The sequence below is a fragment of the Patagioenas fasciata genome, chromosome Z (genome assembly GCF_037038585.1).
Source record: "Patagioenas fasciata isolate bPatFas1 chromosome Z, bPatFas1.hap1, whole genome shotgun sequence".
NCBI classification, from domain to species: domain Eukaryota; kingdom Metazoa; phylum Chordata; class Aves; order Columbiformes; family Columbidae; genus Patagioenas; species Patagioenas fasciata.
This window is the reverse complement of record NC_092560.1, coordinates 13,984,898-14,000,549: the sequence shown is the minus strand read 5'-3', so window position 1 is coordinate 14,000,549 and position 15,652 is coordinate 13,984,898. Positions and strand designations below refer to the sequence as shown.

Genomic DNA, 15,652 nt, shown 5'->3' with positions numbered 1-15,652 from the left:
TATATTCACAGAGTGAAACAGGAATATTTTTCCATCTTGATGATAAGGAATTTGTCTCACCATTACTGGCCAAAGTATTGCCTCCACAAGTCAATGTTTTCCAATGATACTGCCTGAAAAAGCAGCACTGCTGCCACAATAAGATGTGTTTGCCAAAGGTAAATGTACCCGAAGAAGAAAATAGAGAAGACTGGCAATATATACTCCAGTACAGACAAGAGAGGTGGCTTTCATGAAGCGTTTTTCAGTGTTAACCTTGGTGCTGGTTTAATGAGGAAATTCTTGGAGGCTCTTTTTTATGTTTGTTTTATAAGCTGCCATGGGTAGCAGGTATTTTTTTTTTTCTGTTATGATAAAAAATATTCTAACAACCCTGGAAATGTTTTTAATAGCACAAGAATTTTTTATCTTCATCCTTACGCCTTCCCATCTGAAAAAGTTCTAGAGTACTTTGTTAACATTGAATTGACCCCATGACATGTTAATGCAAGGACTAAGGAAAAACTAATCTCAAGGCAAGAGCAAGAAGCATGTTGACAATCCATATGAATAGCCAGCATAAAAATAATTGAAGTTACAGGGCTACTGCAGAAGTGAAATCAAGAGTGAAGAAAGGGGAGAGGGGAACATCTCATGAAGGGCAAGAGCCCATCCGTGTGTCCAGGACAATCCTGCAAAAAGGAACAGAGAATACACTCTCAGGTACTCCCTCACCCGTCTGAGTGTAGGACATAGACCACAGGATCCTTCTGCTTAATTAATTAAGCAATGTTGACTATGGGGAAAGTCTGAGAATATGTAGGTAGATGTGAGGACTAGTTTTAACAAGTGCCGGATTCCTGAAGTCCCTTATGCTGCTATTCATCTCTGTGCTTCTGTAAGGTGATAGAGAAGCATTTAACAGGTTGCCTGAGCCACTTCTAAGCGTTCTTAATTGTCTGTATTAAAACTGAAAATTCTGAGCTCTTCTCCTTCCTCTACTTTCACTTTTCAGTTTTCCTTGTCCCCTAATCATCCTTCTCTACTGTAATGGGTCTTGGCTCAGGACATTGAGCCTTATTTCTGCTGCTTCTTTTAGGGACATTCTAAGTAAACTTGTATTTTTCTTCTATATCCTTAATTTTTAATTTCTTTTTTAAAATCTAGTGCACTCACTTGCCATCCACTCTTTTCTTTCTAATGGACCATATTATAATCAAAATTACAGATCTGTTACACCTAAAAGCAAAGGAATTCATTTAGTTAATGCAGGACTAGGCAGATAATGTATAATAATTATGGCTAATGTGTCACAAGGGGCAATAAATATAGATAGTAAGACATACAACAGACATTTCCATTAGTGTGAAAACCACTGAATATATTACTTGTATCTCTTCTAGTTTGTTTCAGTATGTAAATTTATCCTTTTAAGGATGTGCAGCTGTTGTCAGATTAAAAATTTATCTGCAGCCTGCCAAGATACATCCAAATTTTCCAGCATTAAATATTACAGAGAGGAAACAAATAGAATTAATAAGATCAGAATATTCATTGGAAATACCACTCTATAGCAATCTACAGATGTCTAAAGCATATACAAACATACCTACATTCATGGATACATGCATATTTGCTTTTGTGAAGAACCAGATTATCTCTACATTGGTAACATCTTTAGGACACCGATCAGAACGCATTTCTTCTCTGTTTATTGATTGCGGGAAAAATATCAAGCTAAACAAAAGGAACTTTGCTTCAGTTATGCATTATGAATTTCAAATCCAAATTTAGAATTGTATCTGAAGTAAATTGGTGAAATCCTTTGAGAGTTTTTCACCAGCATGTAATTTCATTAGAATTCATTCAATCACTATAGCAGAAAAAAAAAGCAAATACAATTGTTCTTTTTAGCATTTTTTTAGCCTTTTTTTCTCCTTTAAATTACGCACTTGAAATATTTTTCTGTCTCGTGTTTCATGGTGGTTTATATTGCTATTGCATAGCAAGGCACCACAGTTGAATTTAAAATTTTTATCAAAATATTCTCAAGCTCTGAAGAGATAAAAATGTAGCTTTATATCTTATCTCTGCACTTCAGTGAATGTATTGTAGTTCTGTTTAACATAATGTATTTGTATGGCGGTAAATCACTGAGGATTGGCACATATTAAATATTTGCTGCACTATCAAAACTAAATCCTTCTCTGGATCTTGGTGTGCCAGAGCATTAACATTTAACTGCAAAAGTTTGGTAGCTTCATGAAGGGGTTTTATGTGTGTTTTCGTCTTGCTTTGTTTCATTTTGTTGATTTGTTTGTTTGTTTGTTTTTTTCTTATTATTGCACTGCTGGTATATTCAAAGAATGCTGAAATTTGAAGAAGGTCGGTGTAATCTCACTTTTTATTTTTTTTCTACTGCATTATAATTCCCCTGGAACCCGAGACTGCTGCCTGAGTCGTAAGGCTAATAGTAGTTAACACTTGGACTGTGTGATGTGAAGGTAAATCAATCTTTCTCTAATACTGCATCCTCTTAAAAGAGAAAATTTTGGAAATAAGTAGCCAGTGAGGCTTTTGACAAAGTCCTCTCTGGCTGCAGATTTAAGGAAGTTCTTTGTTTGATACAATGGAGAAAAAGTGGCTTACATCTTTGAAATGATTTATTTATTGATATTGAAGAAGAGGCAAGAGGCTTGGTCTCACAAGATTGGTGTTGTGTTAAATTATCTTTATTTCTGTTTAGCTTCCTTGAATTTCTTAAGAAAACATGGAAAGTTGTCTGACAGGTTTAAAATGGCAACCAAGGAAAAGCTTGTTTATTTCTTTGTTTTAGAGAGTCACTTAAGTTTGGCAAATATTAAACTCAGCCCTTATACACTTCAGCATACTACTTCCTTAAATCGTATTCAGGTTGTTTTATTGTAGAGCATTTGAACCCCAAAGAGAGTTACTTGATTTACTAAGTCAAGCAATTAAATTGTGTAAATTTGTGTGATCAGACAGCTTGGGGACAGGCATCAATTTTGTTTCATCATGCTGCACATACTGGGGTACCTATGCTCAGTATGTTTTCTGGTATGAGCTAGATAAGATGGAATTTGTTTTATGACTAATCAGAGTACACCAGACCAAAAATAAAATTTAAAACAAACAAACAAACAAATAAACAAACAACCCCGACAACTACCAGCTTTTTGGCACTATGAATGTTCAAGAAACATTTCTTTGGAAATTACGTGACTCTATTGTTCCTTCAGGAAATATAGAGGTTCTGTTGAACATCTAGGATGAAATATTATGATGTTCTAGCTCTGATTAAAAATTGTTTATGAAGTTACATAACAGACCGACACACAAAAGTTTGTCAGGTAGAAGAGATGACAGCTTTGTTTTCCCCATCCCCTATGAAAAACAGGATGTTTTTTGCAACATTATTTTTAAGGGATATTTTTATCAGAAAACAATTTCAGCAGTCACTTGCTGATCAGCATTAGTTAGAACATTAGCTTGGATGAGAAGATAGCAGTTACACTCTCTTTTTCTACATGGGCAATATATCAATATATTAACTATAGAGTCTATGCTTTCTTCTGAAACTGCAGGAAGTATTGTGCCCTTCAAGTCTCATATCCCAAATTATACAAAACCAATAGCGAAGCCCAGGCAGAATGTCTCCCTTATCCATGGCAATTTATTACAAAATTTGGGAAAAATAACTTGATATACCCCTTTACTGACCTGTGATTATTTTCACGCTCTAAGAGTGCTTCACAGAATTTTCTCAAATTCTCATACTAAAATACAGAAATATTTTGTCATCTCCACATGTAATTTGAAGTGATACACTAGAGAGGTGACATTCGTTATTAATCACAGGTATAGTTCTCCTTTCATATTCTGGCCAGCCTCTTTTTTAGGCTCTATGAATGGTCAGCAAATAGCAATTAGCTTTTCAAATAGGGTCACTTAGGAGTATCGAAGCATCTAAAATTAGACCTCTAAGTTAAAAAATCGTGCCTCAAAATTTAAACACTTGGCTTTCTCTTGCTGCTACTAATGTTATTAATAAACCTCAGGACCTTCAGCTCTCTTCTCATTTACATTTTCTCTTCTTCTCCCCTGTGGAAAATGTGTTCCAGATGAATCCTCTTGCCTTATTAAAGCCACTGCATTCCTTCTTTATTATAACAGACTGCAGTACAACTCCAATAATTGCTGAAGACAGCTAGACAGAAAGGCTTAAAATGCTATCTGTGGAGGCAAAGTCTCCTGACAGAGTCTTACCTATTGTCTTCTTACAACTTTATGGCTGCAGTTCTTTTAGAATAAGGACTACATTTGTTGATGAGCTTGTTTCTTAAAGTTTTTTTTTTTATTTTCTTGGTGATTGGTTTGTTTGTTTGGTTGGGTTTGGTTTTTTTGTTTGTGTGGAGTTTTTGTTTTGTTTTGGTTTTTTTGTGTTTAACACTGTTTTCAAATGCTACTCTGATGACATTTTCTGTAGAAAAGGAGTATTTAAGTTGAGTCACAAGTAACAAGATGTTTTGCAAGTTCTTTTGCCTTAGGTTTGTTGTAGTTGTTTTTGTTGGTTTGGTTTGTTGTTGTTTCTGTCATTGTTGTTGGGTTTTTGTTGGTTTGGTTTGGTTTGTTGTTGTTTTTTGTTTGTTTGTTTGTTTGTTTGTTTTTCGGACTAGGAGTCTGGTTTCATATGCTATCTCAGCTTGTCCATGAGTTTTTAGTCTGATATGTCTCTTGTTCTTTAGAGGTATCAATTTAAATAAATAAATAAGTCATGTCAAATATCAAGCATGTCTCATAGAATCACAGAATCGTTTCAGTTGTAAGAGACCCTCAGGATCATCAAGTCCAACCATAACCTAACCTAATTCTAGCACAAAACCATGTCCCTAAGAACCTCATCTAAAAGCCTTTTAAACACCTCCAGGGATGGTGACTCCACCACTTCCCTAGGCAGCCTGTTCCAATGCCTGACAACCCTTTCCATGAAGAATTTTTTCCTAATATCCAAATAGAACCTTCCCTGGCACAACTTGAGGCCATTTCCTTTTGTCCTATCACTTGCTACTTCGGAGAAGAGACCAACACCCTCCACAATAAAACCTCTTTTCACAGAATCACAGAATGTTAGGGATTGGAAGGAACCTCGAAGGATCAACTAGTCCAATCTCCCTGCTGGAGCAGGAACACATAGATGAGATTACACAGGTAGTTGTAGACAGTGATAAAGTCTCCTCTCACCTTCCTTTTCTCCAGGCTAAATACACACAGTTCCCTCAGCCGCCCCTCATCAGACTTGTGCTCCACACCCTTCACCAGCTTCATCGCCCTCCTCTGCACTCTCTCTACTACCTCAATGTCCTTCTTATGATGAGGCGCCCAAAACTGAACACAGGATTCAAGGTGCAGCCTCACCAGCACCATGTACGGTGGCACTATCACTTCTCTAGTCCTGCAGGTCACACTATAACTGATAGAACCCAGGATGCCGGGTGTTTTTGGCCACCTGCTGGCTCACATTCAGCCGACTGTCAATCAACACTCCCAGATCCTTTTCTGCCAGGCAGCTTTCCAGCCACTCTTCCCCGAGCCTGCAGCGCTGCCTGGGGTTGTTGTGACCCAAGTGCAGGATCTGACACTTGTCCTTGTTAAACCTCATGCAATTGGCGTCAGCCCAACAATCCAGCCAGTCCAGAAGCCCCTGTGTGGCCTTTCTTCCCTCCAGCAGATCAACACTCCCACCCAATTTGGTGTCCTCTGCAAATTTACTAAGGGTGCACTCAATCACTTCATCCAGATCATTTATAAACAGATTAAACAGAACAGGCCTCGATACTGAGCCCTGGGGAACACCACTCATGACCGGCTGGATTTGGCTCCATTCACCACAACTCTTTGAGCCCTGCTGTCTGGCCAGTTCTTTATCCGTCACAGAGTACACCCATTCAGGGCATGAGCTGCCAGCTTCTCCAGGAGAATGCTGTGGGATATGGTGTCAAAAGCTTTACTGAAGTCTAAGTACACAACATCCACAGCCTTTCCCTCATCTACTAGATGGGTCACCTTGTCATAGAAGGAGATCAGGTTGGTCAAACAGAACATGCCTTTCATAAACTCATGTTGACTGGGCCCGATTATATGTTTTTCTTATATGTGTCGTGTGATCATCTACTCCATGACCTTCCCCAGCACTGAGTTTAGACTGACAGGTCTGTAGTTCCCCAGATCATTCTTCCGGCCCTTCTTGTAGATAGGCATCACATTAGCCAACTTCCAGTCAACCGTGTCCTCCCCAGTTAGCCAGGATTGCTGATAGATAATGGAAAGTGTCTTAGTGATCACCCCCACCAGCTCCCTGAGCACCCTTGGGTATTTACAGTCTGGCTCCTCAGAATTGTGGGTGTCCAAGTGGTGTAGCAGGTCACTAACCATTTCACCTTGGATTATTTGGGCGTCATTTTGCTCCTTATCCCTGTGTTTTGACTCAGGGCGCCGGGTACCAGGAGCACAACTGTTCTGACTATTAAAGACTGAGGCAAAGAAGGCATTTGGTACCTCAGCCTTTCCCTCATCCTCTGTCACTAAGTTTCCCCTCACTTCCATCAGGGTGTGGAGAATCTCGCTAGCCCTCTTTTTTTTTACTGATATATTTATAGAAACATTTCTTGTTGTCTTTAACAGTATTACCCAGTCTTAGCTCTAGTTGGGCTTTGACCCTTCTAATTTTCTCCCTGCAAAACCTCATGGCATTCTTTTATTCCTCTTGAGTAGCCTGCCCCTCCTTCCAAATAAAGTATCTTTTTATTGCTAAGTTCCAGCCACAGTTCTCTATTCAGCCAGGCTGGCCTTCTTTCCCACTGGCTCACCTTTGGACACATGGGGACAGCCTGCTCCTGTGCCTCTAAGATTATCTTCTTGAAGAGAGACTGGCCCCCTGGACTCCTTTGTCCTTCAGGACTGTCTCCCAAGGGACACTGCCAACCAGCCTTCTAAACAGGTCAAAGTCTGCCCTTCAGAAGTCCAAAGTAGCAGTTCTGCTGACCATCCTTCTAACTTGTCCAAGAATAGAAAACTCAAACATTTCATGATCACTATGCCCAAGGTGACCTCCAGCTAACACATTGCCCATGAGTCCTTCGCTATATACAAACAACATATCCAGTGGGGCTTCTTCCCTGGTAGGCTCACGAACTGCTGTATCAGGAAGTTGTCTTCCATGCACTCCTAGGCTGCTTCCTCTCTGCTGTGTTGTGTTTCTATTTGACATCTGGTAGGTCGAATTGCCCCATAAGAACAAGGGCTAGCAATCGCGGGACTTCTCCCAGCTGCCTGCAAAATATTTCATCTGCCTCTTCATCCTGGTTGGGTGGTCTGTAACAGAGCCCCACCTGTATGTCCAACTTCTTGCTCTTCTCCTTGATTATCACCCACTGACACTCAACCCTATCATCAACCTCCTCAAGTTCCAGACAATCAAAACCCTCCCTAACATACATGGCTAGCCCACCACCTCTCCTCCCTTACCTGTCCCTTCTGAAGAGTATAGTCATCTAATGCATCACTCCAGTTATGAGAGTCATCCCACTATGTTTCTGTGATTTCATGGTCATTTTTCTGCCTCACAATGGCTCCCAGGTTCTCCCATCTGTTGCCCATGTTGCATACATTTGTACAGATGCACTTCATCTGGGCCATTGATTCCACTACCTTTTTCTGGTGAGAAACCCTAGTTCCTTTGTGACCATCCTCAAGTGCTTCCACAGCTTCTAAAACATCAATGACCCATGTGTTGCTCTTACTGCATGGCCCTTCATCCCCTACCTTCACTGGGACAGCAGACGGAAGGGCCTCGCTAGCACTACCCTAAAATGCTGGCATGTCACCCTGCCACACCTGGTCTCCTCTCTTTCCCCCTTCAAATCTAGTTTAAAGCCCTCTCAATGAGTCCCGCTAACTCCTGCCCCAGGATCCTTTTCCCCTTTTGAGACAGATGTGTCTTATTTGTTCCTATCAGGCCAGGTGCCATGTAAGCTGACCTATGACCCAAAAAAACAGAATTCTGACAGTGACACCAATCCCACAGCCAGGTATTTATCTGGGGGGTGTCTTTCTGCATCTTTCCTCATCGTATCATACAACGGTGGGGACAGAGGAGAACACTACTTGTGCTCCTCATCTCTTGACCATGCATCCCAAGGACCTGAAGTCTCTCTTGACCGTCTTAAGTCTTCCTTTTTCAGTTTCATTCCTGCCTACCTAAAAAATTATTAGGGGATAATAGACTGGGGGCCTAACCAGGGCAGGAAGACTTTTTTTACGTCTTTAGCCCTTTCACATCTTTAACTCTGGCCTCAGGGAGGCAGCGGAATTCCCTAAGGAGTGGGTCTGGCCAGTCTCCAACGACCATAACCCACCTTTTTTTCTTTGTGGGAGCTGTTTTGATGGAGGATGCAGGGTGACATATCCTCTGCAGCACCTTCAGCTTAGTGGAACCACCTCCCTAAATGTTGTTGTTTGATTCCACTTGCAATGTCTACTGCCACCAAAAGTGTGGACTTTCTTCCATTCATCCCTTTCCCTCGACCTGCCTTCCTCAGTCAGGCAAGGAAACAATACAGGAATCCCTTGATCTTCATTTCTAGTTGGTGGTCTTACCTGCCCTGGGAAGTCCGGAGCTTGATCCCACCAGTCAATTTCCTTTTCCAGCTCCCTGATACTTCTCAACCTTTCCACCTCGTCTCTCAGCTCTACTACCAGGCTGAGCAGGTCACCCAGCTGCTCACACCTCACACATCTGTTTTCTGTATTACCACTGCATACCAGTGAAAGGCTCTGACATTCTCTGCAGCCTGAGGTCTGTGTGGTTGAACGTTCCTGTGGCAGCTCTGTCTGAGTTGCCACCTCCTTCCTGTTGAATGCAGAGTATTTACCTTTGCACCGAGTGGAAACCATAGTCAGCTCCTTCTGTGAGGGTGACAACAACCAAGTGAGGTGAATCGCTTGAGCCTGCCAAGCTTGCCCTGCCCGCTTATAAATGGTAGACATGGTCAAGATAAAGTTAGTTTTGGTTATCTGTGGAATTCAGGAGCAGAAATGAAAATAATCTGAACTAAATTCAAAGACCAGAATCCCCAGATCTTAAAAGTGCAATTAATGTCCTTAAAATGTATCTCTTAACAGCATTTTTCTTTTCTACAGCAATGATTTATTTGACTATAAATGTAGTGAAAATAAGGATAAGCTCAAGTTCTGAAAGCACTTAAACTCTGCTTAATTAGTTCTAAAGCTGTAATTACTTTAGTGTATGTGAATTCATTTATTGAGTACAGATTTGAGCTGTCATGATCTCAATCACAGTTAACCTGAGCTGGAAAAGATTATAGTTGCCACTTTTGAGCAATGACAGCATAAGCTGCAATACACAGGTTTCTAAATTGACAAGTTCCCTTTTCTAAATTGACAAGTTCCCTTTTCTAAATGCAAAAAGAAATGTGCTATTTAGGTACAGTTATGGTATATGGCAAATATGAGATGCCTCAGAGAATTCTGAATAGTTTACTGAGAATGTTTTTCTTTTTACTTACCTTTTTCTTTGAAATAATTTAGCATAAGAACCTAGGGTAGTCATCAGAATTACCACGTTAATTTGAATTAGTTGTAAATCTGTTTTTCTCTTAGTTTTCAGAAAATATTCTGGAACTACATATTCTCCACCATGGAAGAGTTCTTTGATTCTTCAATACTTAAACAACACCAGTAATGAGAACGTGTGTCAACAGAATCACAGAATCACAGAATGTCAGGGAAGATCATCCAGTCCAATCACTCCAGTGAAGCAGGAACACCCAGATAAGGTTACACAGGAATGTGTCCAGGCAGGTTTTGAATGTCTCCTGAGAAGGAGATTCCACAACCTCCCTGGGCAGCCTGTTCCAGTGTCCTGTCACCCTCACTGAGAAGAAGTTTCTTCTCAAATTGAAGTGGAGCTTCTTGTGTTTCAGGTTGAACCCATTTCCCCTTGTCCTACCACTGATTGTCACCAAGAAGAGCCTGGCTCCATCCTCATGACATTCATCCTTTACATGTTTGTAAACATTAATGAGGTCACCCCTCAGTCTCCTCTCCTCCAAGCTAAAGAGCCCCAGCTCTCTCAGCCTTTCCTCATAAGGGAGATGCTCCACTGCCTCCATCATCTTTATTGCCCTGTGCTGGACTCTCTCCAGAAGTTCCCTGTCCTTCTGGAACTGAGGGGCCCAGAACTGGACACAATATTCCAGGTGTGGTCTCACCAGGGCAGAGTAGAGGGGAAGGAGAACACCTCTCGACCTACTGACCACTCCCCTTTCTAATACATCTCAGGATGCCATTGGCCTTCCTGTCCACAAGGGCACAGTGCTGACTCATGGTCATCCTGCTGTCCACCAGGACCCCCAGGTTCCTTTCCCCTACGTTGCGCTCTAATAGATCATTCCCCAACTTATACTGGAACCTGGGGTTGTTCCTATCTAGATGTAAGACTCTACACTTGCCCTTGTTATATTTCATTTATTTTTTCCCTGCCCAACTCTCCAGCCTGTCCAGGTCTCTGGATGGCAGCACAGCCTTCTGGCGTGTCAGCCACTCCTCCCAGCTTGGTGTCATCAGCAAACTTGCTGACAGTGCATTCCATTCCCTCATCCAAGTCATTGATCAATATATTTATGTTGAAAAAAATTACTGTTAAAGATTTTTTAACCTTATGGCCTCATTGGTAGTTGCTGAAGTCAGTTTTGAAAGTACCCACTGACTTTAAAAGGGCTCTTTTTCTTTGTTTCCAGGCTTGAATTAGATATGTTTACCTGAGCCCACTGCAGAGGTAAGATGGCTTGCAAGGCAGCCTTTCACAGTCTGGTGACATACTGCTCCACAGCTCCTCTTTCAGCTGGCTCTGCTTATAGTATCCTGGAAGTTTTTCCCAATAGTCAATTTTTCTGCCACCAAGGCGACAGAAGTTTTCATTTAAAAAAAGAAAAAAAAAAAAAATGCAAATAGGCCATAGATTCTCACAGTCAAATTAATTTCTGGAAGAATATATTTCAGTATATCCTCTGCCCTTCTTTGTGAAAGCCTGCATAGGAAATCACTACGTTTCCGTTTGGGTCTTGCACACTAGTTCCCTGGCATTAGTAACTTTAAACTTGATGAGCTTTGTTGTTGATTTCTTGAGTGTGGGGCCTAAGGGTAATACATGATCAGTACAATTTCATGGACAGAAGAGATTCAAGTTTTTCTGAATAGTATAAATCCAACATTTTGCAAGACTGGGCATCATTTCTTCTTGGAAGAATAGTGCAAACATTTTTTTTATTTCAAAAGTACATGAAAAAAAGACTTTGCACCATTTTTCTGTGTCAGTGCCAGGTAATTCTTCATGCCCTGCATGAAGAAGGACGTGCCTTTTACAGAACTTGGTTTGGTGAAGGTTTGCACTTTCTGAAGTTGCACATTTATGTTGAAGTTTGTGGTTGTGGTTTATGGGGAAATATAACAAGCAGATTATTTATTCTGGTGTACTACTTTCCATTTCAGCTTTTCTCTTTCATGCATAATTTTTGTGTAAATTGTTCAATTTGATTATTGTTGAAATGGATGAATGGCCCTAGGAACCATCAAGCAAGAGTTTAATTTAATTCAATTGCATTTATGTAATGTTACCTATCTGAGACAAAATTTCAAATACCATTGAGAACAAGGGAATGAGACAATGGTATAAAAAGATACTAAGTGAGGAAAAAGACAAAAGATGAAATCTTTATGGCAAAAATGGTTTCTAATTAGTCTAGAGGGAAAATAATTGAAGAGACCAGTGTTTTCCCACATGCAAATGACTGGATTTTGATGAAATGGTAAGACTGGCACAGACCTAAGACAGCAAACACCAAACAAGACGAGAAGTATCAGCTGAAATACTAACAAAGAGGTCAGTGCAAAAGATCTTGTTATGAAACAGGCAGATGATAATTATCTGTCTCACTCTATTTTGATTGTGCTTCTATTGGGTTGCTGTCACCCCATCTTCATTTGTTTATTACCTTCTGACTATTATCAGTCAGTTTAAAAAAGTTATAACTGCTTCTTGAATGTCCACTTCCATTTCTGGTGCTTCAGACAACCCTGTTTCTTGGTAATACTCCAAGAAGTAGTGGGACAAGTTCAGTACACAACCTTGAAAACCATCCAGGGACCAAAGGGGTTTTAGTCCATTAGAAGACAATATAATGAAGTAACCATGTCCAAGCTGCTCGCTGAATTGAGGAAGTTAAGATAACTCATGAAGTTGAAGGTGGCTTGGTTTTTAGGTGTGATAAGAGTAGATGTCTGAGTTTCATCAGACTTACAGTAGAATCAGAAACTTGTTAGAGAACCTCACCTTCCAATAATTCAAAAATGCATTTAAAAAATAGTTAATAAGTGCATCTACTTCAACAAGGTTCAAAAAATAAGTTCCCAGTAAACTCAGGGTAGATGCAGTAGAATAAAAGAACTTATCTCACTTTTAATCTCTTCTTGATTAGACTTAATGGTAACATTCATTTCATTAATTTGGGAGTTTTACCCCTTCCCCCCTTTTTTTTTCTTTTTCCTGTAACACGGTACAAACTTGTTAGATGTGTCATTTACTAAAGGCAAGGTTCATTTCAGGTATCTTTTATTTTTATGTGGACTTCTCTCTGAATTCCAACTGTGAAACAGTTAGCATTCAGTTAGTATGCTGATTATACATGTGTTTTCATGTGGAAAATTAAAAATTGTAGTCCCTTGCATTGTAACCTTCTAGAAGAATTTAGAAGTGTTCTTCACTGTTTTAATTACATCAGCATTGCTTCAAGGAGATGGATGAAGCAGTAGTAATATACAACAGATGAGATTCATATGCATGCACATCTTTATCTTCTACTCGCCATCTCTTCATATATATAATTTGTAATTTAGATTTTGATACATAGCCCCTTCATAAATAGTAAAACACATAAAATGTATGTTAGATGGTTTATGAAAAAAGTCCATTGCCATGTTCATTGCACATTTCTACTCTGCTATCCTGTTGTGGTCTGAGTACACTTTAGCTCCAGATTTGACATAATTCTTATTTTCATCATAAATCTTGTTTTTGCTGCACAAGTAGTTGTGCCTGTTTTGATGGAGCTGAATCACAGAGCCATGTTCTGAGATTTACTGTCCTTCATGAAAACTAACATTTTTATGAAATATAATATTTTAAAAAATATTTCATTTAAAACATGTCATATACAATATTATTACTATGAAATATCTGCCATTCAACATATAAATATTTAAGGATTTCTTGTTTTGTGTTGGCAAACTTCTGATGCTGAAACTAGGAAGATTTAAATTCTCTCTTTTATCACTATTTGTTTCATTCCCTTATGCAGCTTAGGTTTAATTTTTGCATATAACTTTGCACCACAGCCTAATGAAACTGCTTGCTTTTTCTCGCATTTATAAATAGTTATTTTTCTTTTGTATGACCTTACAGAAGTATCAAGCAGGATTGTATTATACAACATAGTTGTTTCAATTCTCATTACTAATACTCTGCTGTAATAAAGCTTGTTTGCTAGAGTTAACTAAATCATTCACAACATTAATGCCCACAGAGCATCTTCATTTTGATGATCATTCCTGAAGCATTCCTGAAACTACAGAAATAAGATTGAAACAAACAATGGCAATATAAAAATGAGCACATTTTACTTTTTTCTTTTTTTTTTTCTTTTAATTAATATAAATTGATTACCTGCAATCAAAAGGTTTATTGTCAAGTTGTTTCAATTCCAGAACATTGACTGGTTTGTCTCTATTAAAACATCTTTTTTTAATTGTAATTTTACTGACATTTGTATTAATATTGAGTTCAAGGATTAGTCTGATCCAGGAATTTGTGGTCATTGAAAGCAGCCCAGAATTTTGGAAGAAAAGTGTTCCAGAATCTCACAAAAGTGAGTAAAACACATGCTAAAATATGGGAGAAAAATTCATGCAAGGTTTCTGAATTTTTCCCCTTTAAATCTGTTAAATTTATAGTGGTTGTCTGGTACCTCTAGAGTGTTTTGTTGGGTTTTGAATATGGGTTTCTGGGTCTCTGAATTTCAGAGCTTTCCTGTTGCATCAGAATTACAGATTCAAAACTGCTTGTGATGCATGCTCAACAACTTTATTGAATTTCTCTTCCCTGAATCACGGAGTGTCATAAAGAAAAAGAATAGCTGAAAAAAAAATGTGCAGTTTCATTCATCATTTAGGAATCATTGCATTAGGAAGATGTCTGGTTAATTTGCAAATAATGTAACTAAATCAATGTAATAATTATAATGAAGAAATATTTCTTTATCTGATATGTCCTTGAATAATACTGTCTTCCCAAGTTATATAATAAAATATCTGTTTTATATAACAAGTATACTATGATATGTGATATACAACGTATGATATATGATTTATATATGATGTGGCATAATATAATATACAATGTAACATAACGTAACATAACATAATGTAGCAATATATGTCTGTAGTTTGAATGACCTATATTACGTGGCATATGGTCTATGAGCTATGTCAGATAATCCATTCACAGCTACTGAGCAATAACAACTTTCAAGCATTACAGATTGATCACAATTTCAAACTGACATACTTCCCTGTACATTTATGCCATATTCCTATCAATATAGATATAGTCTCGGTGTTCGCCACAAAACAAAAAACTAGTAAAAAATATATGTAAGACTTGAGCTAATTAGGCTAAAAATGGAGATATAATAGACGGATACGCTTTTCAAACAGGAATAAAAGAAATATGAACAATTTTAGGGCAACATTATATTATAGTTATATTAATATAAGTTAAATGAATAATTTTATTTCTGTACCTTTTTTTTTTTTTTAAATATGCTATTAATTAGAACACTTGAATGCAATAGTTACTTTGAAACTTGCACATCTGATGTTGCTTTTTAAAATTTTCTCAGAACTAGTGAACACCTTGGTAGGTAGAAGGATGTTTTTGAAAACAGATAGAACTTAACTGAAAACTTGACTTGTGGTTTTATTTCTTTTGTTTTCTTTTGTACTTCATATTCTGTGATACTTTGCACAGTGAGCAGATGACAGTGAGAACTGAAAATACGATCTTGAAAAGTCTGTCTATAGGAAAAAAAAAATCCCTTGGATTTTAGTTTTTAGCATTTCCCTTGTTTTACCTCTTCTCAAAGCGTTTATTGACTCGTAGTTTGGTGTACAGGCAAAACTAATTTCAGATGTTTAAAACAATCTGGGAATTCATTCCTTGGTAAATTAAAGGTCTTTTGATCAGTTTCACTGAAGAAGGTTATATGATTCTAAATCTTAAACTGAGGAAAAATTACAATATACTCAGAAAATTCCAGAAACGTCATGTGAAAACTGGGAAGCTAAAAGTTATTAGCATGAAAGACACTTAAAACCTTTACCTGAAATAAGAGTGAAAGCAATCCTATTTTATCTGACAGACTATTCCTTCTAAAGTTCACGATAGTCTTTCAGAGGACGGCTTGCAATGTGTTGTTTGATTTTGAGTATCACCCACAAATGTGAGCATCAGTTTCTTCAT

At 38.4% G+C, this 15,652-nt stretch overlaps 1 protein-coding gene across 4 annotated transcripts in view; it reads left to right on the top strand.

Moving 5' to 3' along the window:
• The window catches only part of LINGO2 (leucine rich repeat and Ig domain containing 2), a 515,822-nt gene that overhangs the window by 292,485 nt on the left and 207,685 nt on the right, over positions 1–15,652 (top strand). The window contains exon 4 of one of the 4 annotated variants that reach the window (XR_011736359.1): positions 9,679–9,765. The exons of the other annotated variants lie outside the window; for them this stretch is intronic. The gene's annotated coding sequence lies outside the window, so the exon portion shown is untranslated. Of the gene's footprint in view, positions 1–9,678; positions 9,766–15,652 lie in introns of those variants that run through there. 4 annotated transcript variants of the gene reach the window in all.